This window comes from Megalobrama amblycephala, linkage group LG3 (genome assembly GCF_018812025.1).
Source record: "Megalobrama amblycephala isolate DHTTF-2021 linkage group LG3, ASM1881202v1, whole genome shotgun sequence".
Taxonomy (NCBI): domain Eukaryota; kingdom Metazoa; phylum Chordata; class Actinopteri; order Cypriniformes; family Xenocyprididae; genus Megalobrama; species Megalobrama amblycephala.
This window is the reverse complement of record NC_063046.1, coordinates 705,137-717,461: the sequence shown is the minus strand read 5'-3', so window position 1 is coordinate 717,461 and position 12,325 is coordinate 705,137.

The following is a 12,325-nucleotide window of genomic DNA, read 5'->3' as shown; positions in this document are numbered from 1 at the left end:
GACTTCCCGAACAACGGCTACGTTTACATGGACAGCAGTAATCTAATTACTGACCTTATTCTGAATAAGACAATATTATGATTAAGGTGTTTACATGAGTTGCTTTTAGAATATTCCATTCATGTTCCCATTTTACATGTTATAGAACTTAGATCGATTAATGGCAAACGTCATTTATACATATCGATTTATACATAGAGGGAACAAATTAGTAAATCGTTTGCACGATTTAGCCCAGGCTACTATTTATTTTCTCTCTCATGTGTGGGGCTCTGTAAATAGACAACGGTGGATACAAATTCTCCAGCAACAGGCCTCCTGTACTTTAATTCGGCAACTTTTATTCATGCCACCGCGACAAATTCATAGGTACTGGATGAGAGATGAGGTGAGAGGAATTTGATTTGTGGCTTCTTGCTTGACGCTTGATCTCTTGTTTGCCGTCAAACGGTTGACCACTGCCGTGTGTGTATTATGTGGCAAAATGTGGCAAAAACTCCCACATGACGTTAATAGTGTGATTAAGGTGTGTACATGTCTACAATGCACTCCAATAATGCGACTAAAATAGGAATACTCCACCTGTCTTAATTCGATTTGTGTTTACTTCGAGTATGACTTTAGTCGGATTAAGGTAATAAAACATCGCTGTTTACATGGTTCTTTCTTAATCAGAGTATTGTCTTAATCTTATTAATATCGGATTACTGCTGTCCATGTAAACGTAGTCAATGATAGCAAGACTGTTCCAAAGTTTAGGTGCTAAACAGGAAAAGGATCTACCGCCTGCAGTTGATTTTGATAATCTAGGTATTATCAACTGGCCTGAATTCTGAGATTGCAATAGACATGAAGGACTATAATGCATTAAGAGCTCGCTCAGGTACTGGAGAATTCAGTGTAATCAGACTTTACCACTGAAAATAAGTTACAGAAATAAGCACAAATGTCAGGGCATGTCAAAACACCTCCAGGGTCCAGAAAACACCTCAGACCCCAGAGGGTTAACAAACTTTACTTTTGGTAAGTTCATTTTTAAGGCCCTATTTGATTCACTCCCCGAAATATGTGGCTCTATACTGCATTATCAGGCTGCTTGTAAACAGCTAATCAGATCTGACCTGGAAAAAAAAAATCCTTCCCTGGTACACAATCAGGTCTGTCATCAATGTTGAGAAAAATGTCTGTAATGAGAAACATAAGTAAAACAATTCCTTATCAGCAAAATGGAATCACCAAGGTCATTGATTCTGATCAAACAGTGTTGAGTCCTCTTGATATTACTTGTACTATTATAAGTCAGGCTATTAATCTATACAAATACAATTCAAAAACGCAGTCAAATGAATTACACTAGGGCTTTTCACAGTTGAAATACTTAACCCAGGTTCATTCTAAACCCAGGGTAAACAGAATTCTGGGTTACCTTGCTTCACGGTTCATATATTATATGTTGCCAACTGTACTATCAAGTTTATTCTGAATGGACTTTTCGAACTATAAAAGGTAAAAATGAAACAGTCAATTCATTTGTCGCATTTTCTGTCACCATTTGACATCTTTCCCCTCAGATGCTGAAACAAAGCCTATTGTTTATAAAACGCGCACTGTTTCCATGACTGTCCAAAGTAAATTAATATGAGGAACGTGATTGGCTGGCTGTTGCCAAGCATCCTAAGCATCTAGCAGTAACATTCTAACATTTGTTTCACACTGTGGGGCGCAAAAGCCTTTTAGCCAGGATTAAAAGCACGGTTTAGAATGATGATAACCAGCAAGCGGAGAAGCGGAGGAGAAAACCCGCGTAATTTAAAAACTATTTTATTGTGTCATGAAATGTAGTTTTAAAAGTTTTTCAGGTGAGAATGTAGTTGTTTAAAGCTCAAATCTGTTGTTTATTTATAAAGATAGAGCCTATTTGAAAATTTGATCTGACGTTGTTTGAGTTGTGAGATCCAGGCGATCACGAGAGCAGCTGTACTTCGGCTAGTCCTTCTGACATTTGCCGTCGGCTCTGATGTCCCTGTAAGTGGTTAAAAACAAGATTTCATCCATCTTGTGTATAACGGGCAATCTTTGGTCTCATGAATTTATAATTTGTTCCCGGACAAATCGCTTTGGCTGAGGGCAAAGTGAAGTTTCAGAACTTTATATTTTTATTTAACTTTTACCGTTGTAGTGCGCTGTACGTTTGACCGAATTGTTTGCTTGTCTATATTTCTTATTGTATAGCTTCTCATACTTTATACTTACACTTTTATAATGGTTATTATTGGTAATTAAAACTGACTTTTAACAAAAAGAGGGTTGTTTTGTAATTTCATTTTATTATAGGCTTCATACAGTGAGGATAATCAGAGTACATATGCTCATATTGCCTGAACCACATATTAATAGGTTTCATATTTTTCAAATGTAAACGAAAAGAGGCAGGGTTGTGTTTTATATTATGTTTTGTTATATAGGCTACATGAAGGGAAGATAATCAATGCACACATTGCCTGAACCACATTTGTGTGGCGCCTTGTGTTGTCATTCCCCTTGCTCACGCGCAAGTGGCGATTCTCTGTCAACCAATCACCGTTCTGCAGAGTGTAGCTCCACCCTTTTGTGCTTGGTACCCCAACGAAAGGGTCCCAAAAAAGTGGTAAGGTACGGTTCGGTTCGGAATTAGGGTACCATTCACAACTTTTGACAATGGAAACGGCACCATACTGTACTGCTCAGTGGAAACGAGCCATAAATCTCATTATAATCGCATTATGAGGGTGCGTGTAAACATGAAACATGCAAATAGTTTAAGAAATGCCTTTAGAAGTAAATATATTGTGTTTTCTATCCTATTACTGACCAACATTCCACAGTGATTCATTCAGACAGTCTGAAGTCAGATTGCGATAACTGCATTTTTAAAATGGCACAACACACTGAAAGTAGATGAAGCCTGAAAACACACCCTGTCTGAATGACACCTTACTCAAGGCTGACTGCAAACTCACACTGCATTTATATGGTACTTCAAACTTGAAATGGCACGATGCAATGGTTAATAATTAATTGTACTAAAAATGAATTGCATTGAAATAAATCTCATTTTCAACATGTTGATACTGGAACTTTATTTGAACAGGATTGATGGAGAAGATAAACTATAAAGGGAACTTCCCCAGATCAAATTTTTGTTAATATTTTTTCTGTAGAAAGTGATGAAAGCCAGAATATTAAACATCACAGATGTATATTTACTGAGTAATCCACTATTTTGAGTGTCAAAGTGACCATTTTCACCTGAGATTTGGAGCCAAATTAGAGGAGTGTAAAAATGACTTTAGAAAGATGGCAGCATTGTTATTTTATTGTTTACACAGAGATTGGTAGATCTATTAGTAAAATCTATTGAAACTAGAACTGTATGTTGTGTTTTTCTATCAACTCAATTGCATTGAACATTTGCATTGAGTGCCATAAATATTCCTTTTCCAAAGTTGTCATGCCTAAAACTCTAAAAGTATTCAAGATATCTTAATATCCTTCAAGATTATCATTGTTAATAAACTTTTCTTTTGGAAACTTCATTTTCAAGTTTAAGAACCAGAATCTAAAAGGATATCAAAATATCTTTAATACTTCTTGAGTTACAGGCAATCAAATTGGGTAACACTTTAGGATAACTCACGCTATGAAGCATTAGTTAAGCATTAGTAAATAGTTAATTCCTCATTTATAAAACATTAATAGACATTAGTAAGCCATTTATAAATACAGCTATAAATGCTTTGTTCTTGATTTATAAGCATATCTATAATGAGTTTAATAATTGTATTTTCATACTTTATTAATGATCAATTTATCATTTCTAAATTATGTATTACATTATTCACAAACCAGTAATTTAGGAGTTGTCAGTGGTTCATAAGATCATTTAGGAAGTGTAAGTAAATGATTAATAAAATATTTAAATGTACATTTATGCATCTTATTATTTAGACATATAGTAATAGTTACTCAGTGTGTTAGTAAATGCTTTATTAACATATTCCTAGTGTCAAAACTACCTCGGTACTAACTTTAAAACATTAGAGAACAGCAGTGCAGAAGATCACTGAAGCTTTAAATCTCATTTATAAAAGCTTTACAAAGCATAAATAGTCCTCACTTTAGATGAGCTCACAAAAATAGTTAACTGACTACTTCTAAATGTTTTATAACTACCTGAATTAATCATGAATTGCAGTAGGAATATGTGTTAATAAAACATTTACTAACACACTAAGTAACTATTACTATGTGTCTAAATAATAAGATGTATAAATGAATGTTTAAATAGTTTATTAATCATTTACTTACACTTACTAAATGAACTACTGACAACTCCTAAATTACTGGTTTGTAAATAATGTAATACTTAATTTAGAAATGATAAATTGATTATTAATAAAGTATGAAAATAAAATTATTAAACACATTATAGATATGCTTATAAATCAAGAATAAAGCAATTATAGCTGTATTTATAAACTACTTACTAATGTCTATTAATGCTTTATAAGTGATGAAATAACTATTAACTAATGCTTAACTAATGCTTCATAGTGTGCAGTTATTATAAAGTGTTACCGTTGCGATAATACTTCAGCTTTAAATCTAAATCGATTCTTTCCAACAGTCACAAGGTGACGTATATATCCAGTCTGAGCCTTTCCCTACTGACCTTTACTGAGGTAAAAATACAAATTATAAAGAAGACAGACTAGTAAAACTGCATTGAATTGACATTTCAGGAACTCTGATGTGTTTTTTTGTTTTTTTTTCCTTGTGCACTTTTTATTAATTTCTTTTTTTATAAATTTGTGGTATCTCTATTTGTGTGTTTGTGAGTATGTGTTTAATTTGGTACTGATCCCATGACCAGAAACATGACAACTTGCAATGTTGCAAGACAGTGAGTATTTGTATGTTTTGTTTGGCTACATTCCATAGAAACTTTTCAAGTAGTAAGGTAGAAGGAAATAGATTATCTAAAGATGTAAAGATTTCCAAATAAAAGGAGCATGACAAAAAAGTCCATCAGAATGTTCTAGATCATGTGAGAAAAATAAAGTTTAAGTAGTCACAGAATAGTTTTCGCATCATCATATCATAATCTGACCTCTGTGCCCAATAGCCACCAATAATATAACAACCCTGCTGAGAAGATCAGCACAGATGCTCACTACAGGGTCCCCACCATGCTTCGAAACTTAACCACCAATACTGCCTTGGTCAACCGGTATAACCAGAATGATTGCACAGGCTGGACACGCATTTTGCTGATGAACAGATTTATTCATGGAAAAATGGTAGGATACTAATCTTGCTGGTGAGGAGAAAACCAGCTTAAACAGCATAGATTGAGAACCCGTGTTTATGGACCTGCTGGTAATTTTTTTTAAAACTGTAAACAAGATTATTGGAGTATGTTTTACAAGAAAATACTATTTCAGTCTTTATTCTTCATTCAATGCGTGTCTTAGTAATTCATTTGTGAAATGTACGAGCAATTTCTGAGTGAAAATTGTGTAAAACCCTACACCATTTCTTTAGTGAACTTTCTGGTGGAAATACTCATTGACAGCTTTTTAGCTTTATAGAAACAGTATTTCTTTCAGTCTTTCTTCAACTTGACAGACCTGGATGAGTGTCTCACATTTTTGTCAAATGATACATACAGCTTTTATCTGAGGAAGCGTAACACAACACTTTTTCCATTTTAGCTGTAGCCACATTTTTTTAAAATAAATACTTGACTTTCTGGTAGTTTACTTCATTATAAAAATTTCCTAGAGTACTAATTTATTTTACAACAAAATGAATGCCAAGTTAGTGAGCTAGGGTGAGTCCACAGACTGTAAACTTATCAAGATTTTCAGGACTTTAAAGCATGGCTTGAAACTGACTTTTTTGCCACACTTGCCAATGGTCGATGGGTTGAGAAAATTTACCGGCCATAAATATTTTTTTACTGGCCATGAAATTGTATTTACATTATTTCATTAAAAAAGACAGAACAAATTATATTTTCCTAATTTATTCTGCTGTTTTTTAATGAAATAATGCAATTTCATTGCAATTTGTTTGCAATTTTTTTAAAAATATATTTTGTTAAAAGAACACCAGGTTTGCGATGCTTGTGCGTAGGACTGCATGATTTTACCCCAAAATCATATTGCGATTATTTTGCCATATTTTTTTGTGATGTATTATTTTGTTGTTGTTCTCTCTCCACTTCAGTTGTCTCAAGCCTCATTTATTATTTTTATGGAACCCATTTAATATTAATATACAAACAATAAAATACATTTATTTTATTAAAATATATAAATTACATTACTTTAGAAATAATACAGTATTATTGCATTGTAAAAAAAAAAAAAGAACTATATAATAAAAACAATTTTATTATAATAATTTCACAAAATAACAGTAAAATTACAATATTAATATTTATGCCCATCTTAATTTCTTAGCTTTAAAGCATTAAGCAATGGCACTTGTATTGTGGCAGAAAATGGCAGGGAGACTTTAAAGCTTCTGTTTTGCTGATAAACTTGGGAAGATGTTTGGTGCATGTTGCATTATCAAATGCACGTTATAATAAAATCATGATCACTAAAGTACACTTTGAAAGGCTTGTGTGCTCATAATTACACGGCGGTCTTTGCAATTGATGATCACAGTGAGCCATATCACGTTCTCACAAGCATGCATTATTAGAATTCATTAAAAAATGACCGGCCAGTATAGGTGAACAGCACTGATTTTTTAAACTCGCATATGGTGTTAATTATAGGCCATGTTTTAAAGTATTACACATTTATAAAAGTATGGCCTTTATAAAAAAAAAATTATAATAAAAAATAATAAAAAATAGGGTTATTGTTAACTAAAACCATAAAAAATAAACATTTCCATTACTTGAAATAATTACTAACTTGATCATCTACACAAAACAGAGACTAAACAAAGTTTAGCAATAAACCACTGATGAGTGACTGGTATAATAGTTACAATTCCAGCTTTAAATCTAAATGGATTCTTTCCATCAGTCACATAATGACATATATGAGTGTCTCCAGTCTGAGCCTTTCCCTACTGACCTTTACTGAGGTAAAAATACAAATCAAAAAGAAGAAAGACTAGTAAAACTACATTTAACTGACATTCCAGAAACTCTGATGTGTCTGTAAACATTTCATAGAAATAGAAAGGAAAGAAAGGAAACAGATTATCTAATGAATGGAACACGCCTAAACGAGGGTGAGAACATTTTAGCTCACATGAGAAAAACAGAGCTATTTTTAAATATGAAAAAAAAAAAAAAAAAAATCACCTGGCTAAAGAACAAACTTTTTTTTAAAAAAAATAATGCCATTTACACATCTGACCAGCTGGAGGAGCAAACAGCTAACAGATACTTCATCAAGGGTTCCTCTAACATAACCTACAGGAACATTCAAATGCATATGACAGCTCATGGCGTAAGACTATAAAGTCCAATGTCGCAATATCGGAAAAAAAACAGAATTGTGAAATAAAATGTCGAAATTATGACATACTTATTTGAAATGATGTCATAAAGGCCTGGTTTCACAGACAGGGCTTTGACTATAAACCAGAATTAGGCCTTTATTCAATCATTAGGGTATTTAAGTAGATTTTATGAGTGTGCCTTAGAAAAACATGTTACTGGCGTGCATCTTGAGACAAAACAATGGGAGTAACTTATTTTAAGATATCTCTGTGCAAGTTTCTTTCAGTTAAAACAGCATTTTAGTCTGGGGAAAGTAAGGTACATTCACACTTGGCATGTTTGGTTTGATTAAAAACGAACCCTGGTGTGATTGCTCTGTTAGTGCGGTTCATTTGAACATGTGAACGTTGTCTCCTCACAGCAGATAATTTGTAAGTGTGACGGAGGGATTCTTGACACTGTTTTGACTCCTTTCAGGGCTCAAAATTAACTTTTTTACTTGGTAGCACTGGTGTTCCCATCTTCAAAAAGTTAGGAGCACCAGCAAATATTTAGGGGCATCTGCCAAAACTTAAAGGGATAGTTCACCAAAAAGTGAAATTGTGATGTTTATCTGCTTACCCCCAGGGCATCCAAGATGTAGGTGACTTTGTTTCTTCAGTAGAACACAAATGATGATTTTTAACTCCAACCGTTGCAGTCTGTCAGTCGTATAATGTGTGTCAATGGGAACACAATCTATAAGAGTCAAAAAAACATGCACAGACAAATCCAAATTAAACCCTGCGGCTCGTGACGACACATTGATGTCTTAAGACACAAAAGGATAATTTGTGCAAGAAACCGAACAGTATTTATATCATTTTTTACCTCTGATACACCACCGTGTCCAACTGCCTTGCACATGGCATCCGGTGCGTGAGGTGTGTACGCGCTCCGGCGTAAAGGATTAGTCCACTTTCAAATAAAATGTTCCTGATAATTTACTCTCCCCCATGTCATCCAAGATGTTCATGTCTTTCTTTCTTCAGTGGAAAAGAAATTAAGGTTTTTGATGAAAACATTCCACGATTATTCTCCTTATAGTGGACTTCAATGGCCTCCAGATGGTTGAAGGTCAAAATTACAGTTTCGGTTCAGCTTCAAAGAGCTTTAAACGATACCAGACGAGGAATCTATAATAGTGAACAAATCTGACATTTCAGTTTGCTATCAAGACAGAGATTCTTAGCTTATTTATTTATTTTTTTAAATCTGGAAATTAATGACCATTATCAACTCACCTATGAGGCATGCAGTGAAAAGGGATGATGCGTTTTCCCTCCTCCTCTTGGAAATTTGCCGATACTCCTCCCTTCCTCCCAAGATTCACGGCATGACTCTCCAAGAGCTGCAAATGCTGACTTGGTGGCTGCATAGATTCCTAAAATAATTCCCACTGGGTTAAATACTGTTTACACAGGGTTAACAATAATTTTTACATTTAACAAATAAATCCAGTTACTAGAGCTGCATGATCAATTATGTAAACATCACAATATCATTCCTAAATGACAATTGCCTATTAAACATGAATAAAAGTTTATAGTTTGAATATAAACCCTGGCGTCTATAGAAGTGATCAAAATAGAGCACAGCACCTTTTGAAAGTAATAAATAACTTCAAATAACAATTGTATTGATTACATCGTTATGCCACAAGGTGGTGACAAGTGACTTATTAAATTTATTAGTCACTGAACCATTCATTCAAGAGATTCGTAAAAAAAAAAAAAACACTGATTCATCCAGTAATGAAACAAGTGAAGTATTTATGAGTGAGTCATTGAATCATTCATCAAACCTTTTTTTAAAATAATTCGTTCAGATTAATTAAACATTTTAATTAGACTGCAGCAATTGACACTTTGTCAGAACCTCTATTAAATTACATGTTATTTTGTTTAGTTGTTCAGAATCGTGGGAGAATCGTAATCCGTGTTTGAAACAAAAAACTAGTAATTCTCAATTTATCCAGAATCATGCAGCTCTACCAATTACAATAGAAAAACCAACATACGCATTCAGTAAGACACTGAATATATTAATTGTATATTGCTATATAATACTAAATAGGCTGTGTATTAATAATAATAATAATAAATATATATATAAAAAATCCTCACCATCAGCATTTGCGTGTTCCTCCTCAACATGTCCGACGAGGATGTTTGTGAGCTGTCCATCAAGCAGGAAGTGGACACTATCACACACTCCTTACCAGACAGGTCGTTGTCTTCGTCGATAACGAAAGAGATGTACTGAGCTGACGATACTTTAACTGCGGTGTTCTCGCGGATGGTATCTGCTATCACGCCGATGATATTGGCACATGATTTGTCATGCATGCATCATGTTGATCGCAACGCCGTTCTTTTTCATGAGCTGCAACATAGGTTTAAATTTAGTAAAGGCAAGCTCTTCTTTGGCGATGGTGTAGGTGGTGTTAAATTTGACATTCAGCTTTGCCAATTGAGCAGAATGACCGGCAGCATCCTGACGATTAAAAGCCTTAATATTCGAACCTGATGAACCCGATTTGTTTGCCACACACGCTTAAAATGAGTTGATTCAATGGCAAACGCTGTTACCTGCAAACTCGTAAACCCACAGACTTTACCATCAGACTGTGAACGTGTCCCTGTGCCTTTAGGTTCAGTATCTTATGGTTCAGTGATAAGAATGCCAATCTGAACGCTAAATGTTTTTTGGTCCAGACCAAATGAACCAAGCGAACTGAACCACAAGTGTGAACACACCCTAAACCAGCACTATAGGAACTATCAGTGACGTGTACATTGATTGGTCAAACACATGTCAAACACTGGTATCCAGCATTTTTAAAAAGCTGTGTGAACATATTTACTTCACGAACATGGAAAACAGTGATAATGGCACTTACCTGTTGTCTGCAGGGTTGTTCTTTTCTCCACCTTGATGAGATGAAATACTTAAAGTTGTCATAGGAGATTTCGTCTCTTAGCCCCACTTTTTGCTCTTTCAGTTGTGTAAATTATGTGTTTACATTCAATCTCCGTTATCACGAAACTCATGACACACAACAAACACATCCTCCATCCACCAGTAAATGCTGCGCTTGACGCCGCTGTCGACCGCTTCAGAGTTCCTACTTCCGGTGCGAAAGCAACCAAGAACATGGCCCGGGGGAGAAATTACTTCTCGGTGAACAATCGTAGTGGCTAGTTCCTATAACTGTGTTCCTAGAACTATTCAGTGCAAAAGCCCCTTAAGTCTTAATTATAAGTTTAGAACATTCTGAATTTTAAGTCCGGCATTATTGATATTAAAAGTCGAAATTATGACTAATTAGGGCTAAAGGTGCCACAGAGCAAAAGGCGCTTTTGATTTTATTTTCTTCTAAACCACTAGATGGCACAAAAACTTGCCACAGCACTTTCCTAAACGTCTAATGAAAATTTGACTGATACTCGACACGATGGGCAGCAGTGCAAAGCTGATTCTGAGGCAGTTTGATCTAATATTTGATGTTTTTTTTAAATGTTGTTGATTTAAGTAGCTAATGAGAATTGATTAAATTAATGTTTGTATTTTCAGACAAAGGTCTTCTTAATGATTTTCAGTTTTGTTCAAGGTAATTCAAGCAACAGATTCAACGGAAGAATATGTAAAAGAATGGTATTTGGGGGTAAAAAGTGCATCTGCTGTGGGGGCAAAAGGCACAATAATTAACATGATAATAAAGAGCTGCTGACTTTTCCATTTGTTGACATGACATGATTAGATTCAGTTAATATCATAAGAGATAATACCCATATTTATAATGAAACAATCCCATTTAAAAATACAATATTAATCATATATAATAAAATATATTTATTAGTATTACTACTGTAATAAATATTATGGGAACTCCTTCAATGCTTTCAGAATCTTTACTTTTTAAAATAATTTTATTTGTGCATGTTTAAATACATTTTTATATTTACATATTTTAATGACAGTATATTTATTGAAAAAAATATAAAAATGATTTTTTTTTTATCAAAATAAACAAAAAAAGTACAAACGTTGCTAAAGTGATCATTTTTGAACAAGTATTAACCTAGATATTATTGAAAACATTATTTTAGCTAAAGTATCAATACTTTGTGCCTTTTGCCCCATGCTGGCAATACATTTAATAGACTTTTAAACAAAATTAACCACTTTTATGATATATTTTCCCACAAAATCTGTTATTTTTTCTGCAATCATACACTTTGAGAGTAGTGAAAAGCACTTTTTTTTTCTTAAAGTGTGCCTTTAGCCTCGTTGTACCCTAAATAAGCCATCATAACATTTCGAAATTATGTCATAAAAAGTCTTAATTATGAAATAGCAAGTCATGATTTCGACTTTTATCTCAAAAATTAGTTTTTAATCTCATAATTATGATCTCTGTCATAATTGTTGTTGTTTTATCTCAGAATTATATGACTAAAGTCTGACTTCTTATCTCATAGTTTAGTAAATGATAATTATGACTTATTATAAGATTTTTATCTTCCATATTATACGCTTAAAATCACTGAAAACACAACGGACATCTGACAGGATTCTTTTCGCGCGCTTTCTCTCCATTCAAACTTCAATCGCAGTATAAAAGATTATTTATTTGCAAACATGGTTAGATGCATTAGAAAGTTGCTTACTTTAAAGTTGATGATGATGATGTTGGTGATTTTGTTCATTCGTTGTAATCCAGTTTTCGATGAGAAAATTAGCACGGTTTGTAGCGGAAGAAGCGATAACATG